This window comes from Sciurus carolinensis, chromosome 9, assembly GCF_902686445.1.
Source record: "Sciurus carolinensis chromosome 9, mSciCar1.2, whole genome shotgun sequence".
Classification (NCBI taxonomy): Eukaryota; Metazoa; Chordata; class Mammalia; order Rodentia; family Sciuridae; genus Sciurus; species Sciurus carolinensis.
The window spans coordinates 56720308-56736161 of NC_062221.1; positions in this window are offsets into that span (position 1 = coordinate 56720308).

Below are 15854 nucleotides of genomic sequence, written 5' to 3' on the forward strand. Positions count from 1 at the left end.
CCTTCCAGCTTGCCAACTTCCCTCTGTGGTCCCCTGTCGCCCACTCAGAACTGCAGTCCTCCTTCCGGACCGCCCCTGCACGATGAGCAGTTTGCCAGTTAATATACATCAAGCTGCCACCTTCAAACAGCTCGGAAAGCCCCATCTGTTCTCAGTAGCATTCCAGCGAGAGCGACCACCCACCACCCACAGCCGCCGACAGCACACAGGCCATTCCAACAGGGTCCCCCGCTATCCTGGGCAGCGGAGGAGGCTCGGCAGGTCTTAGCTTGGGGGGCAAGAGGCAGGAACACAGGTCACCTGGCTGGACTAAGGGCCCCACGCTGTACCTAATAAGGACCGCTTTCTCAATTTTGGAGCACTTGTGGATCAGGGTCCACTCTGAGTCCCCCTGTCCTGGGGAGATGTGCGTGCTGAGAGTCAAACAGCCCTGGATATCAGCACCAGATCGTAGAAAAGCATGTTCCATGTGAATTTGGGCTATTTGTCTTTTGCTACCACCCATTGATCTGTGTGCTAGGAGTAATGATCTCACTTTTTGTTCTCAGCAACCCTGAATGGTGGTACTTCTATTATAACCATGTTTTTGGATAAGGTAATTGAAGCCTAGATAAAATAGTTTCCTTGAAATATACTGCTAAGCTGTGGGACCATGGAAAGTATTCTGAATTCAGAATGCTTGGATGAGAAATCTGGCTTTGTCATTTTTACACAGTGTGTCTTTGGGTGAATTAATCTCTCTGAACATCGGCTCGCTCTTCTGTTAATTGGGGAGAATGTTTCCTATTTATCAGGATGGGTGCATAAGGAATAAATGACATAATCCTCATAAAATGCCTACCACAGTATTTGGTAGAGAATGTATGCTCAACAAATACAAATTGTCCTTCTAGCTGGATCTGAACCTAGATCCTTCTTCCAGTTGCTCAGAAGTGACTTTCTGTAAGTGAGTTCATCTGGGTGAACCCCTCACATGGGGCTCTGAAATTCTGGGCTCCAAATGCCACCATGTGTGTTCAGGTCCTGGCTTAAAGAAAAGTAAGAATCGAACACAGTTACTGAATGCAGTTTATTTTAAAGTTCACCAGCTCCATGGTGTTCAAACTTCCAGATATCCCCTTTTATATTGCTAGAAACTTGGCTGCCCATAACAAAGTGCCAAAGGGAGATGGTGGAAATGAATGAAATATTAAGGAGAAATCATATGAGATCACCCACCCAGGGGCACACTCCAAAGGAGAGTGGGATAGTTTCAGGGCCTCTTAAAACAGGGAGGCTTACATCCCACCTCCTTCTGCCCCATGTAACTAGTCCCTGCTTGTCAAACAGAGATGGAGGAGTTTTTGCACAGCAAATGCAAAGATACTTAGTGCATAAATAAAACCCAAATACCCAGTTGTCCATTCTGCCTTTGAGATTGGGATAATTTAGAGGGTGGATAAGCATTGTCCCTGCCCCAACACTCAGGTTGGAATAGGTGGCTGCAATGTCCACTGCGAGCATTCCTAACTTTGTGAACTATATGCAAACTTGCTCAGCTCAATTACAGAGAATCACCTAGTAAGTGCTAAAGTATGTGCGTGTGGGTGTGATGTTAGTGACTTCAGAATCCAGCGTACAAGAACACAGATTGAGGTGATGGCATACCTTTGGAAGGGACCCCGGTGATGTGCTCTCCTGTTGTATCCTTCACCAGGCCTCCCGCTGGAGAATTCAGAGAAAAGGTAAATCATTTCTGGGTCATTCATCACTGCTGCTCCCACAGTCTGTGGCCACTTGGGGAATGGGACTGTGGCATGGTAAGCTCACCTCCACAAATGCAGCTCTGAGGAAACGGGCCTGAGGGCAGGAGTCTCTTGCTGGTACAACAGAAGGGACAGGCCTGAAGAGAGCCGTGGCAGAACCTGCTGCCTCACTCTGAGGAGAAAAATCAATCATTCCCTTTACACAGCACCCTGCCAAGCTAATCTGCTGTGCTCCTGGATATAAAGATGGCAAACCTGGAGTGTTTCCTTTACATAAATCAATAAGGATCCCATAAATAGCCCAGCCTGCTTGCTTTGAACACCAGAGCAACAGGCGTTCATTCTGTCAGCCCCTTGACATCCCGTCGACTCATGGGAAGTCGTTTCTGCCTATTCACAATGCTGATTGCTTTTTCTGACACCTTTGGAAATGATAGACACTCTTAGAAAAGGAAAGGCCCTTTCATTTAATTTGAGCCAATTCCTGCTACAGAAATATTCTTCTTTTTCCAGCAATATTCCCAAGTGTTCAATTTCAGTGTTTGTCTCAAAAGGTAGGGAGTGCATGAGAGAGAAATAGTGTTTTTATCTTTTTTTGGCTAGGAATTTTACAATGAAATATCTCATTTAAATTTTATAACAAATTTATGCAGAAGACGGAATTGCTCTGTTTTAGAGAAATTGGGACTCAGCTATGCAGATGGGAAGCAAGGATTCCTACCAGGTTTATCTCTTAGGTAAACTCTTTCCATTCTACCTTTCAACTTCCCCTCAATTGTACTACACAGTGTATGAAGCAAGAAACTTATGTAAACTGTCTCATTTAATCCCTACAAATTAAAAATCTAGGAATTATTTTAAATTTCCATTTTATAGAGGGGAATCTGAGGTTCAGAGATAGAAATACAGTCAGTGTGATAGGCGAGAGAGGGTTGGGGAAGGAGAGAGAAACTGATCTGGGAGTGGAGAGACCTGGATCTTACTCCTGGGTTTATCCTCGATGAACTCTGTGACCAGTCTTGCATCCTCTCTAGCCCACAGTACCTACTTTACATCGACAATGGGCTAGATAGTCTCAATGCCCAGCGATTCAAACAGTGTATGATCCTCTCCAGCCTCTTGGTGCTCCTTGTAACCAGATTAGAACTGTATTTGCAAAGAGAAGCCAACAGAGACTTGTGCACACAACAGGCTCTGGTGGGGTATTTGCATTTGTTCCTATGTTGAAGTTCACACCTCTCAGTTTCTACAGTTACAATTTCTTAATCATAAGGACGACACTGCTTCCAGAGTGCCATTAACATTCCCACTGGAAATAGAAATGCCAAATTGCTAATAGCACCCTGGGGGTTTTGCACTCATAGTATCATCCGCCTTTGATGAGTTTTTAAAAAACTCATATTTAAGTTCATTAAAATATCAACCTTTTTTGTTTAAAAACAGGGAACTCTTGGCCAATGTCCACACAGAGGCAGAAAATGAAACTACACACCAGAAATAAGGCAGCCCACATGAGTGCCGACTCTAAGTGGATGGGAACATCTGAAGGACCCAGATCTGCCTGGCTGCTGATGGGACCTTTGCTGGTGGGAGTGGCCAGCAGCTGTGACCGGCTAGTGCTGAATTAAAACTGCAGCTGGAGCCAGGTGTGGGTGGAGGCGCATGACCCCCATCTGTGGTACCAAACTGGAGGCAGAAGCAGTGGAGTCCTGAACGGTAAGGCCATGGGTGGAGAATAAGCTGGCCAGGCTTGAATGTGGGCTCTGTCACCCAGGTGCCTGTGATGTTGGGCCACATGCTTCATCTTTCTGAGTTTTAATTTCCTCACCTTTAAGGCGGATGTCCTGGGTTGCATTCTCCAAAAAGCTCAGCCCAAGACAAGGATGTGAGCGCAAAGAAGGCATTTGGGAGGTGACTCTGGGATGAGCTGGTGAAAGAGTGGGAAAGTGAGACAGGGCAGAGAAGGAAGCCAGTGAGTGTCATGGAGCTGGTTCCAGTATGTGCAGCAGGGGCTCAATCCTGGGGGATCTCAGGGAGGCAGTGTGGCACATGCCTCAGGGTTGTCCCACCCAGGAGTGAAGATGTGTGTATCCTCCAGATCTCATCACCGTGGTTTGGGGATGCTCCTGGGACACTGACATCCCAACATGTCTGTCCTCCTGCAGGCGCCAGCTGAAAATTGCTACAGGTCTGAGTGGGCGCAAGGGTGTGGAGAATGTGATGCTAGCCACGTAGGTGCTCCACTATTCCAATTTAAGATGAGGAAGTTGAGGCCCAGAACGATGAAGTAACTTGCCAAAAGTTACACAGTTAGTAAGGGGTAAGACCAGAATTTGAACCTGGTGGTCCAGAATGGAGCTGCCTGTCTGAAAAACAAAAGAAGCAGCAGCAACTCTCATCCATGGCACAGCTCCACGGATGTGTCGCCTCCTGGGGATGCCATTTGTGTCCCAAGATTTCTCACAGACTCTTTCATTGCTTTGGTGAAGGTGTTGCAATCCAAGCCTGACCTTCATCCTGTGAGCCCAGGATGTCAGTGCTAGGAAGATGGGCCCATTCGAGTCAGGAATTTACGAGTCATAACTATGCTAGGGAAGCAGAGTCCCTTTAAAATTAAAAGCGACTTCCTGATAACTGCTGTTCTGCCTCAGAGTTTCTTCCTGCTAGATGGAGGTAGGGGTGGGGGGTTGCCCCCTGGCCAGGGCAGGCACCAGGGAAACTGAGACTGTCACATGTTTCTGACTAGCACAACCTAGCTAAATTTATATATGTATATTCCTGCCTTTTGTCCCACTGTGCCCCCTTTCTTCTTATAAAAACTTTCTGTGAATTGAGCAGCTATGAACATTGATGTGACTGCATCAGTGTAATATTCTGATTTTAACTCCTTTGGGTATAAACCGAGGAGTGGGATAGCTGGGTCAAATGGTGGGTCCATTCCAAGTTTTCTGAGGAATCTCCACACTGCTTTCCAGAGTGGCTGCACCAATTTGCAACTCCACCAGCAATGTATGAGCGTGCCTTTTCCCCACATCCACACCAACACTTATTGCTTGTGTTCTTGATAATAGCCATTCTAATGGAGTTAGTTAAAATCTTAGGGTGGTTTTAATTTGCATTTCTCTAATTACCAGGGATGATGAGCACTTTTTCATATATTTGTTGATCACCTGTATATCTTCTTCTGTGAAGTGTCTGCCCATTTCCTTAGCCCATTTATTGATTGGGTTCTTTGTATTTTGGGTATAAAGTTTTTTAAGTTCTTTATAAACTTTGGAGATGAGTGCTCTGTCTGAAGTGTGTGTGGAAAAGATTTTCTCCCACTCTGTAGGCTCTCTTTTCACATTATTAATTGTGCTGAGAAAAAACTTTTTAGTTTGAATCTATCCCATTTATTGATTCTTGCTTTTATTTCTTGTGCTATGGGGGTCTTGTTAAGGAAGTCTGGTCCTCAGTCAATGTGATGGAGATTAGGTCGTACTTTTTCTTCCATTTGGTGAAGGGTCTCAGGTCTAATTCCTAGATCCTTGATCCACTTCAAGTTGAGTTTTGTACAGGGTGAGAGATAGGGGTTTAATTTTATTTTACTGCATATGGATTTCCAGTTTTCCCAGCACAATTTGTTGAAGAGGCTATCTTTTCTCCATTGTAAGTTTTTGGCACCTTTATCTAGTATGAGATAACTGTACTTATGTGGGTATATCTCTGTGTCTTCTAACCTGTACCATTGATCTACCTGTCTATTTTGGTGTCAATACCATGCCATTTTTGTTACTATTGCCCTATAGTAGAGTTTATGATCTGGTATAGTGATACCTCCTACTTCACTCTTCCTGCCCAGGATTGCTTTGACTATTCTGGGTCTTTTGTTCTTCCAGATGAATTTCATGATTGCTTTCTCTATTTTTATGAGAAAAGTCATTGGGATTTTAATTGGAGTTGCATTAAATCTGTATAGTGTCTTTGGAAGTATGGCCATTTTGATAATATTAATTCTGCCTATCCAAGAACAAGGGAGATGTTTCTATCTTCTGAGGTCTTCTTCAATGTTCTGTAGTTTTCATTGTAGAGATCTTTCACCTCTTTGGTTAGATTGATTCCCAGATGCCCTTCAATTGATGAATGGATAAAGAAACTGTGGTATATATACACAATGGAATATTACTCAGCCATAAAGAACAATAAAATTATGGCATTTGCTGGTAAATGGATGAAGTTGGAAAATATCATACTAAGTGAAATAGGCCAAACCCAAAAAACCAAAGGCTGAAAGTTTTCTCTGATAAGTGCATGACAACATATAATGGGGGGAGTGGCAGTGGGAAGAGAAGAATGAAGGAACTTTGGATGGTGTAGAGGAAAATGGGGTGGGAGAGGTGGGGGGCAGAAAGATAGTAGAACGAGACAGTATTGCCCTATGTATATGTATGATTGCATGAATGGTGTGACTCTACATCGTGTACAACCATAGAAATGAAAAGTTGTACCCCATTTGTGTACAATGAATCAAAATGCAGTCTGTAAAAATAAAAAAGATTTTAATAAAAATAAAATAAAAATGAAAGAATCCAGTTTAAAAAAAAAAAAAAAAAAGAGCTTTCTGTGCAGAGCCCCACCCCCATAGGGGGTAGATTTGAGACCAAAAAAAAAAAAGTCTCTGTTTTCCTCAAGATTGGCTTTGAATAAACCTATTTTTGTCACCGACCTTTGTCTCCTGAATTTTAGTGGAGCTAAGTAGTTCAGCTTTTGTTCAGAATCAACAGCAGTCATGCTACTTGGAAGTGCAGTCTGAGACGGGCTTGGCCGAGGAGCCTGTGCTCAGAATGAGGGCCCAGAAGCCTCAAGCGCTGGCAGCAGGGTGTGGGATGCAGCCACCGTGGCCTGACTCCTGCTTCCTCCTGGCTCGGGACAGTGAAATCAGAAGGCACCGACCACGGCTTCCGCCTCTGGGGTCAGCGTTTGTACATATTCACCTACTCACCCACGTGGGTCCCTGAGACTCATCCTTCCTTGGATTCCATGGCTGACCAAGTCCTTGTTAATGTGTTTTTCATATAAGGAACTTTCTGCTTTCAGTGCTGAGTAGGAAGTGGGGGTTTCTGCAGAGGCCAGGCCTTGCGACGGCGGGGGCGGGGCTGGAGGCAAAGGAGGCGGAAACAGCTGCGGTGGGAGTGGGCGAAGGCGTTGCCTGGGGACACGGCGAGGGACTGCCAAGCACGGATTGTTTCCTCCTGCCCTGACAGCTGCCATCCGTCAGGGAACCAGATGGAAAAATGAGGGACAATTCTTCCAGCACAGAAGCGAGGCAGGTACTTCTAGATTCAGAATTTATTCCTGTGAACCAGCAGAGGGTCACTGGTGCCTGGTGGAGTGATTTGTTCACGGGGGTGTGAGAAAAAACTGGGAAGACCTCTCCAGCTACAGCCAGGGTGGGGCCTCCCTTCCATTCAGACCTGAGGGAAGAATACAAATGGAGGCTCATACGCCAGATATCTAAATATTTAGAAACTACAAATTAACCCACTCCCAGGATCGCTTTACAACCCAGAGGCTGGAGTAGCTGAGCTTTCCCAGGGCCAGCCCTGCCACCTGGGGGGCTCAGATAAGACCCGGATGGGGCAGAAGCTGGCCTGGGCCCAGGATCTCAACTGTTAACCTCTGAACCCAGGAATCAAGGGCCTTAGGAAGCGAAGTCAAGGCAGGCAGAGGTCTCTCTCCATGTGCTATTTCACCTACTCAGGATTTCCAGGCAGTTCTAAGCACAAAGCCTCAAAACCACATCAGCTAACGAGAGAAGGGAAAGAGCATAGTGAGTTATCTTGGGGAAACTGACCTGGCTGCACACCCACCTTGGTTGATTTGAAGGAACTGTAAACAAAAGCAGGCCTCTGGAAACAAGCCCATGTCCTTCAGTGAACAATGAAACCAAATGGCGTACATCCATCCACACCGTAGATAATTATCCAGTAACAAAGAAGAAATATTGATAAATACAATATAGACATATCTCAAAAGCATAAATGTTAAGTGAAAGAAGCCAGGCACAGAAGGCTACATACTGCCTGATTCCCCTGACGTGACATTCTGGAATAGGCAAATGATAGGGAGAAGAGACAGACCTGTGGTTCCAGAGCAGGAAGAGTGTGTGTGTTTGTGTGTGTACAGAGTTGAGTGAGTAACAGCAAAGAGACAGAAAGGAATTTGATTTAGTGATGACAGTGTTCCATATCTTGATTATGTTGTGTTTACCCAACTTTATATATTTGTAGTCATCAACCAGTTAAAAAAGAACAGATTTTATAGTTTGCAAATAATACCATCATAAAGCTAACTTCCCAAATAAGAAAAGCAATCAATCGATTTATCAGATTCTTTTTCTGAGGTTCTCTAAGCAGAGGTAGGATTTTCTCCCTTCCTGCAACCCCCAATTTGAACATTTAGATCCACATCCCTAGTCTAGGGGCCCATTTCAGCCCAAGGTTGTGGGAGAGTGGAATATCCTACCCCAAACAGTTTCCTTGGCATATTTCAAGCTGGTCATTCAAAGAAACTGCAGACCTCTGTAGACCTGAGAATAGCTCCAAAATGAGCGCTCTCTCTCTCTCTCTCTCTCTCTATATATATATATATATATATATATATGTATATATATAAAATATATCATATATAATATAAAATATATATAATACATATATCTATAAAAATAAATCTACATCTGGGTGGGAGGGGGCAAGAATGGAGGAAGGAGGGACTATACAGAGGGATAAGAGGGGTGGGAGGGGTGGGGGGGAGAAAAAATAATAGAATGAATCAAAAACTATTACCCTAGGTAAATGTATGATTACAAAAACGGTATGCCTCTACTTCATGTACAAACAGAGAAACAAGATGTATCCCATTTGTTTACAATAAAAATGAATTAAAAAAAAAAAGAAATCTACATCTCTCTGCATTAGTAGAGCAAATAGCAAATGCAGATGGAGGCTTTCCTTTTCTGATATCTCCCGCTTTCTGCCTAGGGGGAAAGCTTTCCACAGGAAGAGTTTAGGGGTCTGACACCTGACCCAGATAGAGATTTCTGCAGGAGGCTGTTACCTGAGAGACTTCATCTGCATAAAATAACCCTTGCTTACTCCGCACACTTTCCCCAAATCCTCCACCCACTGCACCCACTAGCATGGCCCCGGAAGCCCAAGCCTCTAAACCTTGAGTCTAATATCTTTGAGTCTAATCCTCCCATGCCTTAGATAGGTACTAAACTTTATGTGTTCTTTTTCCTGGTATCTGTCTATTGGGAGTTTATGTCCCAGACTAAAACAGTAAAACCTTTAGAGGGAAAAGAGTACATTTTAAACTTCCCTATATTGTTTCCTGTCATTTCTCTACACTCAATTGTTCACCAAACCAGTGAGAGAAAAAAGCATTCAGAAAAATAGAGACAGAGAAAGAGACAGATATTGGGACAGGAAAGACCAAATGTTTTGTTTTGTGGACTTGGTGACATGTAGATTCCTTGCAAATGTGGTCCCAGGCAAGGAAAAGCTCCTCTTTCCAAGGTCTAAGAACAATATGAGAAAGCCACAGATTGAGAGAATCTGCCTTGATAAGTCTGGGTGGGATGTCAACTTCTAACACTCTATAGATTTTCTCTCGCTTACATAATTCTTTGATAATAGGCAGACTGTGAACACTGAATTTTTGTTGAAATTGTGTGTACTTTTCACTTAAAAAAATTTAAAGTTGTAGGTGGACACAATACCTTTATTTTATTTATTTATTTATTTTTATGTGATGCTGAGAATTGAACTCAGTGCCTCACACGTGACAGGCCAGCCCTCTACCACTGAGTCACAACCCCAGCCCCTACTTTTTCTTTTTCTTTTTTGCCTCATGCATGCTAGGCAAATGCTCTACCACTGAGTTACATTTCCAGCCCTTTAAAAAAATTTTTTTTGAGGCAGCGTCTCACTATGTTGCCCAGACTGGTCTCAAATTTGCAGTCTTCCTTCCTCAGCCTCCCTGGTAGCTGAGATTAGAGGCATGTGCCACCTAGCCCAGCTAAGTGTGCATTTGAAAAAGAGTCCCATAGGAAGTTGTTTTAAAGTGAATGTAGTAGTGACTACTCCTTGGAGTTGTCCCCTGCTGAGTCACTTCCCTCCCTTTGCCTGACACTCTAACTTCTATAGCAAAGCTGCACTTAAACGACTAGTGTGTTACCTGCTAAATAATCTTTCTTTAGACTTACAAAACATAGAACATCTCCTCCTAATTCTTTTTAAGCCTGTATATCAACCAACACAAAGCATGTAAATTACTGTGAGGTCCAACTTTCAGAAAAGTAATATTTTTGTCTATGGAATTATAGGAACTAGCCCCAGGAGGTCAGGGTCAATTGTAGTGCTCCAGCCAGGGCAGGGGTGGGGGTGGGGAGGGGAGGAGACATGCCCCTGATGATCGAGACCCCACCCACTGTTGGCTGTACCTCCTTTCCTCCCCTATAAAATCCCCTTTCATATTTGAGTTCCTTGAGACTTTCTTTGGGGGGGCGTGGGAGGTAGTCACAATAGCTACCCCATCTTCAAAGGGTGTGGGCCCTTGTATAGACCTAAAATTCTTCTCACCAACTTTCTTCTCCTGAGTATTGGATTTTGAGGGGCAAACAGACAGACTTGGGTCCGGTAACATGAATATTTTTTTCCTAGATTACTTATTTGGCAGATTTGGAAATTTTTAATGGATTAGACTTGCCAAAAAGGGAATGTATCTAAAAGGTAAGCCACAGAGCCTCCATTTAGCTTGACAAATCTGCCATGTGTCTTTTATTATGTCAGGACCCAAATGGAAACCAGAAAAATGGAGGACAGAAGGACAGGAGCTCAAACAAAACACTGGACAAATGCATTTCACTTTGACTTTCCAGCGCATGCTCAGACACACATTCTTCTGCCTCCAAGTTCAGTTCTTTAGTTCCTACTTGTATTTTACTAACATTTTTTTGAAATCTTAGTGGCCATTTACACTGAAAGTGTGTTTTATACTTACGATAAAATAAGGAGAATGGCTTTCTTAAAATTGTTGTATCACAGGGAAACTTTTGTCATGAATACCTTTATGTCAAAGGACTGCTCTTGACTATGGGGGACCTAGAAAGTCTATAATTCCCCCTAAAGTCACACAGCCTTTCTGTATCTCAGTCTATTCCTGTGCAACATGGGAATAATAACAACTATCTTCTTTCTTCACATAAGCATGGTGAGGGTTGAATGAGGTATTGCGTGTTAAGGAATTTCATAAACTCCAAAGTGGCATGTGCAACCATAGCCACCGCTGGACAGCTACGAGACACAGGGACTGGGGCAGGAGATGGGACTCCCTCACAGTGGCAAGGATTCCTGGCCTTTTCAGAAGTCCCCAGAGCATCAGTGGTGCTGGTTTACCGTCAACCTGCAGGCAGCTCTCGTCCCTGCTGCTTCTTCCTTCACCCTCCTTCTGCTCGCAGGAACGTGGTCAGAAGCTCTCTCTTTCTGTCTAGGGTCCTGGGTCCCAGAGCACTAGCCTGGGCAGGGTCACCAGTTCACTGTGAGCTCAGGCAAACCATCCAGCGTGCACTGAGAACCACCGAGGTCAGCACCACAGCCAGGACCTACCATTGTTCTGGCTGCGCGGTTCAGTGCACAGGCTAATGTGGCCTGTTCAGGGTTGGGAGGGTGGACAATAGGAACAAATCCCTGCCCGCTGTGCTCTGCTCCCAAGAGGGGAAGAGCTGGCAGGATTTCCCCTGAAAGCTAATCAATTCCAGAACCACTCAACCAGAGTGCTGAGTCCCCATGGTTGCTAACTCACAAAGGGACACACTGGTGCTGGAAAAATGGGACCAAAGTGGAGGGGAAGTGAGATTGATTTGCTGAGATAAGAGAAGACCAAGGGGGCAGCAGAGGCCCAGGCAGAAATGGAGTGAGGAAGATTGACCTCTCTTTTCTATGCAAGCAGCTAACCCCCTCACCTGCCCAGAGTGCTTTGGCCTCCCCTCCACTCCCAGCCTCCACCCCTCCACCTGCCCTCTGGGAGGGCATTCATAAGGTCACTCACAGACAGCTAAGTCATTGATCATTAAAGCCGGGAGGCACTGGAGATACTGCTAGCACACCGATAGTCTTTGTCACCAATGACTCCTCTTTTTTCCTCCTCCTTCAGGGATTTCATATTTGGATGCTTTATTCAATACTTGTTCCTTTGGGTCATTTACTGGGCTAAGAATTTTCCCCTTATTATCTCATCTAATGCCGACAAAACTTCTGGGAAGTACACATTATTACCTCCATTTAACATATAAAAAAGCTAAGAACAAGAGAAGTGTGTTTGACCCCAAATCTACAACAAAAAGTAGGAGAGCAGCTAAAATTTAACCTAAGTCTATGTGGCTTTGAGGCCCCACATGCTGCCATTTAACAAGAAATGACTCATGCTCCCGCAATTGCACTCAGGTAATACCTAAGAGAAATGAAAATATATGTACACAAAAACACTTATGCACAAATGTTTATGACAGCATTATTCATACTAGCCAAAGGATGGAAAGAACTCTAATGTCTACCACTGATGAATGGATAAACAAACTATGGAATTTTCCTTCCACTGGACTATTACTTGGCCATAAAAAGGGAAAAAGCAGTGATTTATGCCACGTGCCCCAACATGGATGCACCTTGAAAGCATTTTGCTAAGTGAAAGAAGCCAGTCACAAAGACCACGTACTGTATAATTTCATTTACATGAAATGTCTAGAAGAAGCAAATATGTAGACATAGATCAGTGGTTGCTCAGGACCTGGGAGAGGAGGATAGATAAGGCAGTGATCCCTAAAGGATATGCAGTTGCTTGTTGTAGTAATGGAAATGTTCTGAAGTCTTCTGTAGTGAGTTCTGTGCATAACAGTGAATACACTAAAAGCCATTGAGTTGTGCACTTTAAACAGGTAGATTGTATGACATGTGAATTATATCTCAATAAAGTCATTTAAAAATAGCTGTGACTGACAAGGTGCTCTGGTTCTGTCTCCTGAATATTGAGAGACAGAACCTGCATGGTACAAGAGCTTTGGGACCAGTGACCTCAGAGAAGTTGTTTAGGCTTTTTGAACCCTAGTCCTGTGTCAGCTGTGGTGAGTGAGCCCTATCTCACCAAGTTTCATAGTGGGAAAGTCCCTGGCCCCTCCAGTTTTGAAACTGGCTGATTTTGAAGTTTGAGGCTTGAGTAAAGAAGTAAAAGGGTGACAGAGTTCCCTCGTTTTGGAGTCATTCCCACAAGGGACCCTTCTCTCCTGCATGTGTCAGAAGCTGGTCAGCCAAAGGCTGGAAGGAGAGTTAAGAGATTAGCTGTACCCCAAATAAGAGGGACAGATGGAAGGTAGAAAACAAGGGGGATTGGTATGAACTCGAAACAACCTCTGACCACAAGCCACTGGGAGCTGGAACTAGGCTGATGGGAGAGCTGTGAGGAGCCTGGCTTCTGCGACCGTTAAAACGCGGCTCCTTTTCAAGGTAGTGGGATGGGTTAGATCATCCGAATGTATTTTTTCCCAACTATGAAGTATCTGCCAAAAATGCAGAGATGCATTTCTGAAAACAACTGGGGGATAGAAAAAAGGTAGGAAAAGGTTAAACAAGTAAAAAATAAATAAAGCAACAAAAAACCTTAACAACTTGATAACGGCAGTACCTTAGTACTAGGAAATAGTACTGATACGGTAACCATGGTGGTGAAGTCCAGTTGATTATGTTGTACATTTCATATTTGCAAATTTATCCACTCACTAAAATTTATTTTTAACCCCCAAATCGTGACTTTTGGCACTTTTGTGATCATGCATGGATATGTGTAAGGCAGAGGAAGATTCGACTTACCCAATGGGCATGTTCCTAGCTAGGATGGAACAAATGCTCTGCCTTCCTGCTTTAGCTCACAGTGTGACAGTGTACCATGTCTATTTAGTCCATGTCCTCTGAACTGTTTTGCTTTTTGTTGATTTCTCTGTTTAAATGGGCCTCAAGACTAGTGCTGATATGCTGTCTAGTGTTTCTAAGCATAAGGAATCAGATGCACCTTAGCAGAGACTTTATGTGTGTCAGTAATCTTCCTTCAGGCGTGTGTTATCAGGCTGTTGGACATGAGTTCCATGTTAACAAATCAACAATATACATCAAATAGTGTCTTTAAACAAAAGCACACATGAAAAAAGCTTATATATTGCTTAGTTGACAAAAATGTGACCAGAGGCTTGCAGGAGCCTAAACTTAACATTTCTTGTAGGAGCAATAATTTGGTGTTTGCTATTCAGTGTTCATGGTATCTGAAAATAATGAGAATTTACTATACATGCTATGCAATTTTCATACATTATCTCATTTAAATACCCAGATGAGGGTGTTCTCTTTGTTTTACTGATGAGGAAATTAGGGTTATCCACGTTAGATTGTGCGACTTAGAGCTGGCATGTGGAAGTGGCAGAACTTTAGATCCATTTTTAACTCCCAGAGGAGGAAGGGAGCTCTCCAGCTTTTGAAGGGGAGTGCCAGTTTTTAGGAAAAGATGACAGGTCCCCAATTAGGGCTGGTAGAAGGCACAAGGAGAGCCAAGCTTAGTCAAGAGTAGTATAAACCTGAGAAAGGAGGAGGAAGTAACTGAATGTAATACTCCAGATGTAGTCTGCACTGGTCAGACTATAGCTAAGACAGAGGGAAGACAAAGCTGCAGTTGGCACAGAAGTGGTACACCAGAGTCAGGAGGAGTATGGGAGCCACATCAGTGGAGAACAATGGAAAGAACAGGAACCTGTCAGCACAGAAACGACAGGTATGGAGGAAACCTGAAGGGGTCTTTCAATATTTGAAGAGCCTTCTCGTGGATGAAGAATTAGATGGAAAGCAGAACTAGGGCAGCGGGTCGGAAGTCACAGGGGCAGGTGTTGGCTCAGTGGAAGAACATGTTGTGACGTTCAGAACTTTCCTACAAGTCAAAATTAGAAACCGGTGGTCCACAGGCCACATTCAGCTGCAGGCATTGTTGGCAGTGTTTTGTTTTGTTTAAATGTATTTAAGTGCCATCTGTGGGGCATGTGCTCTCATGTCCATAGCTCGCACTTCTCTGCACCCTGTGCTTGACCCCTGTCCTGTCACATGTTAACTTGCCTTGCTCTTGAAGCACTGTTGCCAGATTTAGCGAATGCAAATATAGGATAGTTACATTTGAATTTAGGCAAATGACAATTTCTTAGTACGAATATGTCCCAGGCAAATCTTGGGATAAACACAATCATATTCCAATATTTGGCATTTATTAGTGCCACCCTGTATTTAATCTGGAAGCTCTATCCTGGAGACTTTAAATGGGAGCCCTGAATGCTGCATTTTGAGGAAGCAGTCTACATATTTAGGAAATATTCAGGGATTTCAGAAGAATGCTGAATATCAGATGGAAACAGGTTGAAATTGTTTAAGCATATCCTGGCCCTATTTTCGTGAGAGGCCATTTCAGAATGACAAAACAATAAAAGGCAGAAATTAATGCAGAATAGTAACTGAGGTGCTGGTCTGGATGTGGCTGACAGGTGGGATGGCAGCTTCTTGCTCTAACAGCATAATGTTCTACCAAAAGAACATTATCAGAGAAGGACATGAAGAGGTTTTGACCTCTACGATCAACTGCTAGTAAAATTCCTTTGAGGTAAAAGTCCACTGGCAGTTCTGCAGCTGGGAGGATGATGGCAATCTCTTTCTGAATCAGGGCATGAACCAAGTGGCACACGACAGCCCAGAATGATAATTCTGTTTTCATCTGTCAAAAGCCATCTTCTACTTCTCTGAGACTGTGGTTAGTCATCCTGACACTTGTTTTCCTGTCCTGCTGCCAGGATTGCTTTTCTGGCTATTTTGAACAGACTGTGACCAACTCCCCAGGAACGTGGCAAGAGCTAACATGAGAGAAGACTGACACTAGCTCACTATTACCACAGCCTCAGTCTTCCTAATGGAAAACAAGTGGCAGGATCCCTGAGGTCACTTGCAGAAACTGTGCCTCTAAAACTTGTCAGCAGTCTTAGGTCATCAGCTC